General features: G+C 36.2%; 1 long non-coding RNA gene across 1 annotated transcript; it reads right to left on the bottom strand.

Annotated features, from left to right (window-relative positions):
- Window positions 1-1,700: 1,700 nt before the first annotated feature.
- LOC149088186 (uncharacterized) lies at window positions 1,701-14,232 on the bottom strand. Its single transcript, XR_016194186.1, has 3 exons — window positions 12,902-14,232; window positions 10,272-10,443; window positions 1,701-1,838 (listed from the first exon to the last, which is right to left on the bottom strand). It is a non-coding gene; the product is annotated as an uncharacterized LOC149088186 (long non-coding RNA).
- Between the last annotated feature and the right edge of the window lie 453 nt (window positions 14,233-14,685).

The following is a 14,685-nucleotide window of genomic DNA, read 5'->3' as shown; positions in this document are numbered from 1 at the left end:
ATAACCATGGCCCCCACATCCTGAAGCAGCCCCCCCCCCGACCAGACTTTCACGGGGCCCCTTTATGATGAATTTATAGCGTGAAAAAACAAAAAAATGATTAAAATCACACCGGGCCCCAGGGCTGGAGCCTTGTCAGCCCACACCTTGTGGGAGGTCAAGGCCATAACCATCATGCGCAACACATTCCCCCTCACCCTTTCATGTCTATCTCCGCTTATGTACCAGAGCCGCAACTAGATACTTTGCAAGCCAAAGCAAGTACACATTTTGGCACCCCGTGTAATATAGGAGCAGCAGTCGAATGGTGAATTTAGCACCCCCATCTGGTTCAGCGCCCGGGGTATCAGATCCGTCTGCTTCCCCTCAGTTACAGCCCTGAGGGTAACTGATCTATTGCCTTGATATTTCGCTCTTAGAAGAGTATATTTTCATCTCACACACCTGGAAATAATTAGGGACAAATACACTATCTACCAATAAGTATTTGGACACCTATGCAAATGACGATATCTGCGGTCCTGAGATACGTCACGCCTTCCGCCGGTATATATCGTGTAGGAAACAACATCGGCATTTGTCACATGCAAGATGCCGCGCAGTTCGGAGCTCTCTGATTTCGAGAAAGGTATAATTATCGGGTATCACAAAAATGACCGATCCTTAAGGGACATATCTAGCGAGCTGAAGTACCCAAAATTGACAGTGGCCTATGTGATTGTCGGAATTTGCCCCGAGTCGGCAGACCAACGAAACTGGGAGATAGAGACCGACGGGTGCTGTCCAGAGAAATTCGGAAGAGCCGCACTCAACCGATGGCCCTCGTCCGGGAGTATTGTTTCAATGAATACCATCCGTAAGGAAGCACATCTGATTGGTTCTCATGGTCGTGCTGCTGCCCCATAAGCCTTTGATCACAAAGTCCAACCGCGTTGCTCGGTTAATGTGGTGCAAAGCACATCGAAATTTGACCGTAGATCAGTGGAAACGGGTTCTTTGGAGCGACGAATCAAGGTTCACCCTCTACCGTTCGGATGGCAGGGTCTGGCGTCTGCCTGGAGAACGTCTCCTGCCAGAATGCATTGTGCCAACAGTCACGTTCGGCGGAGGTGGAATTATGGTCTGGGGGTGTTTCTCCTGGTATGGACTGGGACCCTTGGTCCCCATTCATGGTAAACTCAAAGCCGATGCCTACTGCACTATTTTGGATGACAATGTGCTTCCTACGTTGCGGCAGTTTTACGGGGTGGACCCCTGTTACTTCCAGGACGACAATGCCAGCTGTCATACTGCAAGGTTAACCAAGGCTTGGTATGGTGCCAATGGGGTTCATCGAATGTACTGGCCTGCCCAGACCTGAACCCTATCGAGAACCTCTGGGACGAGTTGGATCGCCGAATTAAGGGGTGCCCTACCCGTCCAAAATCGGTGAAGGAACTGACATGTCTTCTCCAAGCCGAGTGGAAGAAAATACCACTAGCTGTCACACAAGGACTTGTGGAAAGTATGCCCCGGAGGGTTCACGCTGTAATTGCCTCTCGTGGAGGCTCTACCAACTATTGATTTTGAATAAAGTTAGTTTTCTTTTCTATCACAGGTGTACAAATACTTATTGGTAGATAGTGTATAAAAAAGAATATATATATACATTTTGTTTTTATTAGAAATATAAATACAGGTAATTATTATTTTATGTCCACAATGTAAATCTGCTTAGTCGAAGAAGCCTGTTTTGGTGTTGATAATCTGACCTGCATATTTCTATATACTCCTGGAGTCTAACATCTTCTTACATGCTTGTGGCATCTGTATAACTGTGTATGCCTGTGTGAAACAACCTGTATTTAATAAAGAGATTTAATTATATCAGTTATCATCTCTCTCCCCCACAGTCCAAAACAATAAATATAGTTACCACAGCAAACTTCTACCAAGACGGTAAGATGTAACCATTGGCGTACGCTGGAACGGGGGGGAGGGGAATACCCCCCCACAAAAACTTCGTTTACATTGCTCAGTGGTTACATCCATATGCGTACGCAGAATTTTCTCAAGGGGAGGGGGGTTGTTTCAATTTTTTTTTCTTCTCAAGGGGGAGGGGCTTCGTTTTTTCCTGCAAAATAACACTATAATCCCCCCCCCCCCGTCCACAAGCCGAGATTATAGTGTTATTTTGCAGGAAAAACAAAACCTCTCCCCCTTGAGAAGAAAAAAAATTGAAACCCCCCCCCCCCAATTGAGAAAATTCTGCATACGCGTATGGATGTAACCACTGAGCAATGTAAATGAAGTTTTTTAGTTTTCATGAAATCTTGAAATACAGATGTTAAGATAAAAAGAAATAAGCGAGATATTTATGAGAAATTCGGGCACGATTTTTAATCATAGAGGCTCACTCTAGTGGCTAGGCTTGAAATTGAATCTCTATTTCATTTACAGTGGCTATGGTGTCAGCTAAAATAACAAATTAGAGTATTTACCCAAGTCACTCCAGTTTACAGTACGTATATCATGCCATGTATATTTATTTTGTCTTGTAAAGAAAATCATGATTCATATAATTTTTTTGCAGACGGAGCAAAAGCATGACAAGTTTGGCAGAATATTCAAATGAAAAAATCCCCTCACATGCCAAAGAAAAAGTCCACGAGAGAAGCAGAATGGCAGAAAGACCGAACTCTTGTTCCTCTCCTTCTACCAGACCCAAGTTGCCATGCAGTTATGAAAACAGGCTGCCATCGACTACTAAGACAAGAGTCAGCAGAAACCGAAAACTCTCATCTGTGAGAATCCGTGATCCACACGACAGCAGTAGCTCTGATGTATCATTCGATAATTATGCGATAACACAGAAACTGCTATCATATGCACATGATTCAAACAGAAAGGCTAAGGCTAAGAAACAAAAGAATAAGATTTCTCCAGTCATAACTTCGTCTGAATTCTCTCACCAGCTGACGGAAGTCGTAAAGAAATTGCAGATGGATCAAACAAAAGACAGAGTTAAATCACGAGCCAATCACAAGTAAGATGGTTGTTTCTTCTAATCTCCTCGAAATATCAATACTTATTCGATAAACCTACTGTTCAAATTTGAATTCGAATAACGCATATATATCTCTAATCGAGTACCGTAATAACAAAAACTCGTCAATCATTTACAGACACTGCTATACTGGAAGAAGTGTAGCACACTAGGAATAGTGGAATTTTGATTCATTATGCATGTCTTTTTTACGAAATTGTACTGATGAAATGTACTGCGCTTCTCAGCATTAGCCGGCACACCCTGCAACTCAAGGGCCACTAGCTTTTTGAATGTTGGGGGGTCTGCTCCGTGAGCGAGGTTTAATGAGGATCGCAGTATGCAGTCAAATAATGGATATTTAGAATAGATGTATTTATAAGCACCTTCCAGAATCTATGACTAAAATTTCCCGGCATGCTGGGTCTCCTTGCTGTCTCCCAGAATGCTGACTATAATGCTAGGACTACAGTATTTTGATTGAATGCTATATCATGATTTGAAACGGGAAGGAAAATACAGGGTGTTTCAAAAAGAATCACCAGATTTGAAATACGTATATTACGAAAAATATTGAACTGAAATAATAATAAATATTGAACTAGATTTAAGATTTATTTTATGTTACATGGCTAATCAAATTTTTTTTTTTACAAACCAAAATTAAAAGTACTCAATATGTCCACCTTGGGATGTACGGCATATGTCTAATACGGTAGTCAAATTCGTCCCAAACTTTTGCAAGCATGTTTGCATCCACTGCTTCCACGGCTGCTGTTGGTATCTTTGGTTCAGCTAATGCAGCTGGGAAGAGAGGCACATATACGTAGTCATTTATAAAACCTCACAAGAAGAAATTGTACACTGAGAGTTCCGGTGATCTTGGATGCCAGTGATGTTTAACTGAATCACCAGGTTCCGTACAGCCGATCCATTGTTTAGGAATGTGATTGTTCAAAAATTCTTGAACGTACAAGCTCGAGTGTAGTGGTGCCCCGTCCCACTGGAAAATGAAGTCATCCATCAGTTTCTAACTGTAAGAAAAGCCAATCTTGACAAACACTGAAGTGGCGGAAGAAAGAGCGTCAACGCTATCTCTCGACAACTGTGCAAAATTCGAGATTTCCCTCTTTCTACCTATACATTATTCGATCAAACCAGATTAAAAGCTGAATAGTTATGATTTTTTTTAAATCGGATGATTCTTTTTGAAACCCTGTATTTTTCACGACTATATGGACATTAGGTTTAAACCAACTTCAGCCGATCACCACTGTGTGTCAACGGGACCATCACGATGAGAGTCCATACGACCGTACCGTGACAGTCTGCAAAGACTAAGGGTAAATTTTAAATAGCAAACATTGCGAAAAGAAAAAAGGTAAATTTTGAATAATAAAATAAATTGACGCATTGAAAGATTGAGTTCATGTGAAAAATAAAATGAAAGATGGATTGAAGAAAAATGGTAAAACATACACTGTTCTTGATTCCAGAGATAATGAACATGCTTGAAACAGAGCAAAATTATTAAGTGCTGCCAAACCGTTCTTGAATATTTTCATTGGATCCAGTGTAAAAGTTCCTGTGCTATGAATTTTTTCTTCAAGTATATGTTTATTAATAATATGACTTGATCCTCTAGAGACATCAATGAAGAATTCCAAACTTCATGCGAAACTGTGAACATATATTTGCTGGACTTGAATAAGCTTCGAGATGATACTTTGGTGAGTTTCGTTTCCTCATTAATAAATTTAAATTGATTTTTGTATCTTTTTTATATTTTCAACTCTTTGATTCTTTCCATTGTCTTACTACTCTTTATTCTAGGGTAATTATGAACTCATGTAGTAATTGCATATTGCTTAGAAGCGAGGAAAAATAACAAGTCATCCGATTTTAAATTTCTTTTAGGCAGAGTGTATGCTGGAGTGATACAAACTGCAACTCAACACAGATTGGTTGAACAATCTAAAATTTAGGTTTTGAATCAATGTGTGTCCAGTTGCAGGTTGCATCGCTTGTACTATGTGTGGAATGCACCTTACAGTTGTTTTTGTAGTAAATTCCATATTAATAAACACAAGTGAAGAAAGCTGACAAATATATATAAATAAATAATCTGATTATAACGTATTTCCAAGAGATATATACGATGTCCAGGGAATTGGTTAATTGTTAGTAGGCAACGATGCCTGAACAGGATGGATATAAGGTTCAATAAAAAGAATTTGAAAGAATTCAATGCAATCAGGGCCACAACTAGGACATGGCAGGGGGGGGGGGGAAAGGACACTGCCTCCGGGCAATACAGTAAGTTCTCATTTCTAGTTATGGCTTTATTGACAATGAATCGGTGGCAGTGTTGAGTCTCAAGCAATACAAATTCAAAAACAGAAAAACCATTTAAATTCCTAAATTAAAGATAAATTTTATGAAACACTGAGAGATATTGAAATATGGGACAATCCTATATGTATAAGATGTCTGGCAACACTTGATGACAGAGATGATAGAAGATAAATAGCACCCATAAAAATTTTGATGATAAAGAGTGGAACAGACTAGGAAAAACTCAGCCACCACTCCTTAAGGTGAAGAAAATGACTGTAGCAGGATCTACAGGGTGTCCCAGAACTCTGCCACCAAAATACGATAGGTGATAGTACATGTCAAAACAAACAATTTTTTTTTGAGGACTAGGGTTGCAAACACCTTTTATTTTCACCACATGTTAACACACTTTATACCACAAATGCCAAAAAAGGTACTAAAGTAATCCTTGGAGTGAAAGGGGAAAAATATATTTCTCCCCTACATTTCCTTCCTTTAAAGAAGAAAAGCAATACTATTCCCCCCCCCCCCCATTTTTAACTGTCTGTGGCTGGGGAAGAAAGAATCCTCCCCCTCCCTACACCATGCATGCAATTTCTATGTCGCTCTTCAGGATATGAGCAAGGTTGCCATATTTTGACAAATTCTGAATTGGAGCATTGCCTGTATCTCCTGAATAAATGGGTTTTGATCCTGGGTTCCATTGCAAAAATTGATGTGCACAATCACACCTCTCATTTTAGCAGTAGAGTTCTGGAGCACTCTGAACAGTATGATTTAAAAAAATTCTTAATGGAATATTTTTCATACAATCAAATGTAATTTAATATTCATCACTTTTTGCAATTAGTTCATTTAATAATGATGTGACAGAAAAGAATAATGATAAGCAGAGTAGGTAAATGATCATATAACAGTTGATATAGGCTTAAATTATACAATTACAGTCTCACAAACTATTTGCATTTATTTTATCAGAAAAAATCTGCAAGAGAAGTGAAACAGAGATGGTTTGAGATTGCGGCATCAAAAAATCCTAATGAAATTCTAGTACGACAGTACCTGGATTTTTTCAAAGAGATGTCTCCGCAGATGACCAAATGGATTATCAACAGTGTCGATGATAGTGTAAGTGAATCTGAAGTAATTCTGTATTTTCTGGTAATATGCTTTTCAGTGTGATAAAAAAATGTTTCACTAACACAGTGAAATCTTGATATAACGATACTCTGCAGACCAAGAAAAAATATCATTCTACAGGGATTATCGGTGTATCTAGAGGCAGCAGTTTAACATTAGACTACAGGTATTTATAAATAAGATGCAAAAAATATTGTAGTAGAGAGACTTATCGTCATATTCAAGTTTTGTTGTAGCGAGATTTCACTGTATCCCGAGTTTGGAGGCACTGAACATCCTGATAAATGGTATAGCATATATATTTCAATTTTTATTAAACAACTTCCATGTGAAAATCAGGAAGAAATTTCGATATGGAAAAAAATTGTGTGAAATGTAACAAAGGTGATGGAGACCTTATGCAAATAATGTAATTTTCCCATGCCCCTGTAAAGTTTTCTGTTTTGTATAATTCTGAACTATGACTGAAAAATCTACATTTGTTCTGCATGAAGTTCTTTTAAATTAAATAAATTAGTGTATCCCACACTAGTTTATTTAATTTAAATAACTAGTAATTGAATTATAGAAGCAGGCAGACCTGCAACTAGGCTGGGGCAACCGGGGAGTTTCTATGCTGCTCTGGGGGGGGGGGGCAAAAAATATACACTTATTTCGCATAATAATAGCCCTTCCAAGGGGACCCCAAAAAAAGTCTGCCCCCGTGGTCCTGAGAAGGCATGCTATAGCCCGGCCTTCAACATGAAATTATATAACATGAAAATTTATACCAAGAAGCATTTACTATTTTCACTTCAAAATATGAAAGACATGGCAGCACAGCAAGAACAGCAGCTATGTGGTCATGTGGATATCGTCGTGGACTCCACATCGCAAGAACCGCTGGTTCAAGCTCCACTGATAGCATAGTGGTGGTCTGCTGAAGTAGGTTTTATGTGATTTTCCAACTTTGAGACGTGAATACAAGACGATCTTCCATTTTAAAAGGTTTCTCCACAGAGAGCAATCAGGCCTACATTTAAGAAAATAATAAAAAATTCATGCATGACACAAGCCAATTTGTCTGCTTCCGAATTTGGAAGACAGATGGCAGAGGTCAACAAGCAACACATAACAAGTATTCCACAGAAACAAAGTTCACTTTAGGTTTGCAACACATACACGCACATTCCAATATGTGCTAATTTATTAGACAGTTCCGTAGAGGAATATGAACGAGGCGCACATGAAACAAGCACAACAACAACATAAAAAATGTTGGAGACCCCATACATTCTGGCATGTACCAATTCATTAGAAGTTTTGCGGAGAGACATGTAAAAGGTGCATTCACAGGTAAGTAGTTGAATGACTGAATTGAATGAATAGATGAGTCAAGAAAAGTTATTTATCTCCGGTATTCACTTCAGATGACCTCTGAAGCTTTCATGAAAACTATTACGGACACGGACATAACAATCAGTTAAACTATTTAGTCAGTGCCATTAGTTGAATGCATTAAAATGTCTGGAATTCAAGCTTGCAAAAATGAACTACTCATATTTCATCATGCTGAATATTTTTTAAATTAGTGTATATGAAAAAGTTGCATAAGTTGTAAATTCTGAGTCATTTTTACTTTGTAATATGTATGTATGTATGTATATATATATATATATTATTATTATTTATTTTTTTCCTTGAAAGGCAAACACGGTTCTAAACTTTGCTCTGACAAACAATAATCTCAACATTGTTGCAGTTATTTTAGACACTGGTGCCTGTGATCTTGATAGGCCGAATAAGGTAATGAAAGTTTTTAAGTATTTTTTCAAGAATTGCGTCGTATTTGATTATCAAAACCTGCTCAGTATAATTGTATAAATATCATAAGTTCACTTTAAAGAAATCTATCATGAATTTCATATAATCAGACACATAAAATAAAGAAAACTATGTGTTACTAATCTCTAAGTAATTGAAGGGCTTGTGTGCAGCAAGGAGGGGGGTCAGCTCTACTTTTCTTCTATTAAGTCTAAAAGGAATCAGCCCTTTAACTTTATGCTTCTTCCTTGCCCTGATGCTATGATAGTATTAGCTCTATCTATTGAGGAACACAGGAATTAACGGCTGGAGTTACTTTCCTGTAACACCAAATGAAGTAAATTTATTTTTTTAAATAAGAAAGTAGACTCACTCAAAAGTACCAAAAATGGAGCCAACCCATTCTTACTATAAGCCCTTCAATTTTTGTTATATTTGATGAGTAAAAACAGTATTGGATTTACAACTAAACTTGTGTTTTCTTATTAAAATGTTTCAACAGGCTGGATACACAACTCTCCACCTTTGCTCAACCGTCTCTGTGATTTCAGAAGAAGAACATGATACGATTAAAAAATTGATTTCGAATGGAAATGTGAATGCAACATCTTTGAAGGTGAATATATTATTGCTGAATGTTGCATGGGTAAATTGCAAACATTCTGTAATAATTATGTTGATCACACATATTTTTCATTTAAGTAAAATTTATTAACATTGTAAAGAGGGCTGGATATAAAAATGCTGTAGATGTTACTTACTGATCACAATCAGTATTTTTTAACAAGTATTAACAGTTTTATCAACCAATTTTATTATAATCGGTAAAAATACACTAAAAAAAGTCTTAAAATTTCACATGTTATTCAGTTCTATCCCTCCCTTTTCTATATAAACCAATGATTGTGACATAATCGAGAGGGTGTATACTGATATTGGGAGGGACTTTGATTTCAAATTTAGGGAAGAAAAAGCAGAGCTAAACTGGCCTGCCCATGGCAATAGAACAGAGTTGGTGTTGGTGTAAAAAAAAAAGAAGAAAGAAGTGAACTGGCAACACCTTACTATACGGTACAGTAAAAATTTGCTGCAACTGAAAATTCAGTTTGCACTGTGAAATGGAGTACAATAGAAAACTTACTGCTCCTTCTGAAGAGAAATACTCACATGTTGTAGTTAAAAAAACTGCCAAATGAAGTTATAATAACTTATTCAGTATTATAACTTAAGTACACATACATAACATATGCATAATATAATATGCACAGTATAATATAACATAATTTTACTAATACTTCTAAAGTGGTACCTCTCAATGGTAAAAAAACTTCCAAAAACTATCACAAAATCTTTGTTTATGTCTGCATAAACTGTAAGTATAATAAATGTGTGTTTTTCAGTCTTAAATAAATTTATTTTAAAACCATTTTTTTTTTTGAATAAGCTTCACCATGAGCTCACCCGCATGTTTTCAAAAGTGGGCATTTGGAAAGTACTTCTGTGCATTTTTTGATTCAGCAGTGAATAAATTGCAACAAGGAGCTGGTTAACAATGACTAGGGCAAGGCAGACTTGAGTAGAAAAAGCTTGAGAACCAGACTTTTTCCGAACATTACATGAATACACACTTGTAAACCAATACTTCTGTTTATAAATTTGTTTGGCATGATCCAGTTTATATCTAGACCCACATTGTTCATGTTTTTAATGATTCTACATAGTTGTTTTCCTTAAATTCATGTCAGTTCTCCACAGAAATGCTTGAAATGCCTTATGCCCCCACTCTGTTACATTAAATATCACCGTCTAGATGCTTCGCAAAGTGTCAAGTGTCTATGTCCGGACAATGTGCAAAATAGCTGGCCACTTTGCAAAGTGTCCAGACTTCCGATGTGCATGTGCCCAAATCGAAGTACTTTGTGAGATTCAAGAAACTAAGTTCAGGACATCTTTTTCTCTCACTTACATGACTACAGTATGGGCAAACGCCTCTGATGATGGCAGTCAGCTATGGAAACATTGATGTAGTCCGCCTCCTGATAGAAGCAGGTGCAGATGTGAACATCCAGGATAATGATGGATCGACTGCTCTCATGTGTGCTGCTACACAAGGCCACAAAGATTGCGCAAAATGTCTCCTGGAAGAAGCCAATTGTGATGCAACAATTAGAGACAAGGTAATATGATGCATTTCAAACATTGAAAAATTATAACTATTTGAATATATACTACAAATAGCAGAAATAATGATACTAAAATAACAATAAACTTTGAGAAACTAATTACAGAAATGTAATACAACTGCTAGTCTCAGCAATACTTTTGAATTCTCACATACAGCTCTGGCCCATTGCAGATGAATCAAATTTATTTTGTCCTATTTAGGCATTATAAAAAACATTGGACAGGTACAAATACAAAATGTTAATTTTATACATATATGTTATGGTAAATGTGATAAATTTGGTTATTATTTATATCTGGTTACTACGCATAATTACCAACCATTCTGGTAGTTTGATCACTTTCTCTTAGTCTATCACTTTTACTGGCAACTATGCATAATACCAAAGTGTCATTGGTAAAATAAATCATACTAAATTTATCGTTTTCTAATTTCATATGAGTATTCATTCTTTTTTTGTGCATAACTTCATATTCTAATCACATTTTGTCATATCGAAATAATCTTTGAATTGCTTCGTGGGCCAGACAAAATGCTCAAATGGGCTAGATCAGCCCACAGACCAGAGTTCATGCACCCATGTTTTGAGGCAAATAAATATAGCCAATCAATGTTTCTAGATTGTGTATACAGTATATAGTTGCTGCTTGGTTTTGCGAGTCTCCAGTTCATAAATCAACATATTTATACAAATTAGCGCTGCAGTCTGAACACTGAAAGACTAAAAACACCCTGCTTCTCAGACAGATATTGAAGCGTTTCCGAAAAAAGATGGGTGCATCTGGAGATTTATTCTTTTTTTTCTTCAAATATGCACATCAATACATCAGCTCCAAGGGGCTACCAACAAACCGCAAATATATTGCCAACAGGCGATTTACAGTCCAGTCCTGAACAGTATGCAACATTTTAAATGTCTTTCCCATTTGCACCCGCACACACAAACTGTTTCAGTCCATTTGTAAAAATGATCATATATAGAAGTATTTACATATATTTCAGAACATTATAACTTACTAAATAATGCACAATTATATATCAGGCTATATTGATATTTTCTCTCTTATTTATTCTCTAGCATGGCATGAATGCTTGTTCCGTAGCCGTATCCTCAGGGAATTACGATATTGGTTTGAGCATCTATTACTACATGAATGTTGCGCACTAGCGAGTGCTTACACGGACAAATGTATTTGTTATCAACAGGATATTCATTTTGATTAAATTTGCGTCCTGAAGTATGTATGAGTATTGTTATTTTTTTGTGAATTACATCAATATATTCGATTCGATTCAGAAATAGAACATTTCCCTCCTCGGAGGGGTGGTAAAAGCTATGACTGTAATATAGAATCCTATGTATTAGGTTAAAACAAGGGCTATGAGGGGGTGGGGGGGAAATCTCAAACAGGAAGGTTGAAAATTTATGTTCCAACCCTTTTGTTCTAAGACAAATAACCATCAATGCAGGACAAAACTATTGGAAGTCGGGCACTGCAATTTTCATATAGAAAGAATTGATGTCACTTTCGCTGTTCATACAAAGTATGAAAAACTGGATACCAAGCGGAAATGAAGATAAAGTTCAGAAAGAAAATTCATTGATGCCACTTTCACTGTTCATACAAACTACGAAAAACTGAACACCAAGCGGAAATGAGGATGAAGCTAAGAAAGAAAATTCATGTGCCTCTGTGGGAAATCAAACCACTAACCTCTCACAATCTAAGGAAAGAAAATGTCAGTTCTATGTAGTTTAACGGCAGAGGTTTCACTTGCTGCCCTGACTGTGAGAGGTTGGTGGTTTGATTTTCCCTAGAGGCATGCAAATTTTCTTTTCAAACGTCAAACAAACTTCGTCTTCACGTGATCTTTGTCCACTTCATATCTAGTCTTTTGCAATTTCCATATGCCAGAGTTAAAAAAAATGCCTTTTTTTTTTCTTGGAAACCTCCATTGGATAGTCATCCATGCAGATATATACAATTTCACAGAGCACCGAGTGGCTGTCTTAGAGAAATTTCACTGCAATTGTATGAAAGCAAAAATTTTTTTTTGTACTTGCACAAAACACCATTTTTTGTTGAATTTAGCTGCTATAAAAAAATTATCTAATCATGATTAAACCCGTTTTTTTCCCAATATGATCACTGAAAATTTGTGATGTCTAAGCTGTGTTTGGCGTCAAATCAGCAGCACTATAACCAGGTTTGACTATATATTATAATTAGTAAATTTTCATGCATCACAGACTCCAAACATCCAAGTACACACACCAGTTGAAATACAACTGCTTGTGTAACCATGAAAAATAAATCTTAATTTGTTAACATGTTACTAAATTATGCTATGAACAAAAAAAATTGAGTATATTTCAAAGAAAATTAAAGAAAGAAAGAAAATATATATACATAAATTGTACTTGGCATTCTGGTCTTGATGAAATTGTACACAGAGAGAAACACCTAATAATTCTCCAACAGTCATTTCTGAGAATTCTGAAATTACTGTCATATCTAAGGTAGAGACACCCTCACTGAAAATACAACATAGTAGGTACTTAAAAAAAAGCAAACAATTTCATGAAACTCTTCTGAAAAATTTTCAATTGGCACATGCAATAACTATTAAAGTATATTTTAGGCACGAAAATTTTATCATTACTACTAGAAGTTATTTTTTCAAATTATCAAATTTTATTTGTGATATTTCCATACCAATAACTATCAGCGAAGTCAACTCAAACTTGGTAAAACATATCAATTGAACCATATTTCAGAAACCAAACTAATGCAAAGCAAAATATGAAAAAATGAATGAAAAAATCAATTTTGTCATTTGCAACGACTAATTGTCAAATTTATCACTTCAGCTGCACTTGAATACAGATCACACTAGAATTCTATTTAATATTATGGTATCAAATGTTAGAAACATATACACACCACAATTTTGGTTGGCAGCCATTCGTCAGAAATTACAGATACAAATGTTAACAAGATGCACATGCAGTTTAATAGCAGAAGTTATCAGCAAATTTGCATAGATGTAAATGTCAAATAGATACTACACAAATGGATTTAGTCAGTACTTACCAGTTAAATTTAATCATTGTTTTGCAATTAAGCTTGTAATATTATGTAATACTAGTATTTAATAATAAGTAATGCTATTATTAAATACTTCATTTATGCTTGAAAAAAAAACTGTTAGCAATTCATGGATAGGATATTTGTTATACAGGAATTTATGCCTTTTTATGCTGTTTATCTTTATTGTTCGTTTTCTTCTTTACTGCTTATCTTTTATACAAGCCTGCTGATAGCGCATTGTAAATCAATTGTACTAGCTACACTCTTGTTATAAGCTGTATTCATTCAATCAGATTTTCACTGAAATAATGAGTGTTTCTCTAACAACCTGCTCTGTTCACATAAGTTTCCCAAAATTGGGTGAAATATTTAAGCCTCGAATTTAATATTGAAAAAAAAAGGAATTTTATTTCAAAACACCAGTGATTTTAAGCTTAGGTAAAAATCATTTTGAAACAAATCCCTTGCTTACTAGGTTTTTGTGGTCATTGTCAGTTAAAAGAGAGTTTCTCTGAAAATGAAGCCGTCATCAGTATGAGTTATATTGCTACTGTTTCCCCAACACTAGTGGTTGGCATCATCAGTAGGTACTGATTGCCCTACCTTTTTGGCAGAGAAATCCTCCATCTTTGCTTGTATCCAGCAGGAATTTTAAACTGTACTAAATTAGTACTGGAGCATTGTTTTTCCCAGAGACCCACCAGTAGGCCTACGTGGGTTCATAAAACGTTTCATAGACTAATACAGGTTCGTGGATCTCATGCAGGAGCAAAACTAGAAGAGGGCAGCAAATTTTAGGAATAAAACTTTTAAAAATTATTTTTATCTCAAAGCATGATTGAAAAAAAACACTTTGCTATAGAATTCTAGTTTTACAGTGAGGTGGATAGCAGCACAGAGTTTGGAATTTATAGCAGCATATCTGCCAACATGAAAAAAGTCACTATACCTTGAAAAAAATCAAAAGAAGCATTATTTGGCATCTAAAAAATTGTCCTGGCATCTGGATTTTTTTGCGATTTGTTCAGTCCTGCTTTTTAAAAGATACAAGTTATTACTAGCATGGCCTCCGCATGAGAAGAGCAGGGTCCCGGCTGCAGAAT

This window comes from Pholcus phalangioides, unplaced genomic scaffold, assembly GCF_987345545.1.
Source record: "Pholcus phalangioides strain wild (caught in Gottingen) unplaced genomic scaffold, Ppha-v1.0 ptg000003l_1, whole genome shotgun sequence".
In the NCBI taxonomy this organism is placed as follows: domain Eukaryota; kingdom Metazoa; phylum Arthropoda; class Arachnida; order Araneae; family Pholcidae; genus Pholcus; species Pholcus phalangioides.
Note: the sequence above shows the minus strand (reverse complement) of the source record. Positions and strands in the feature narration are given on the sequence as shown.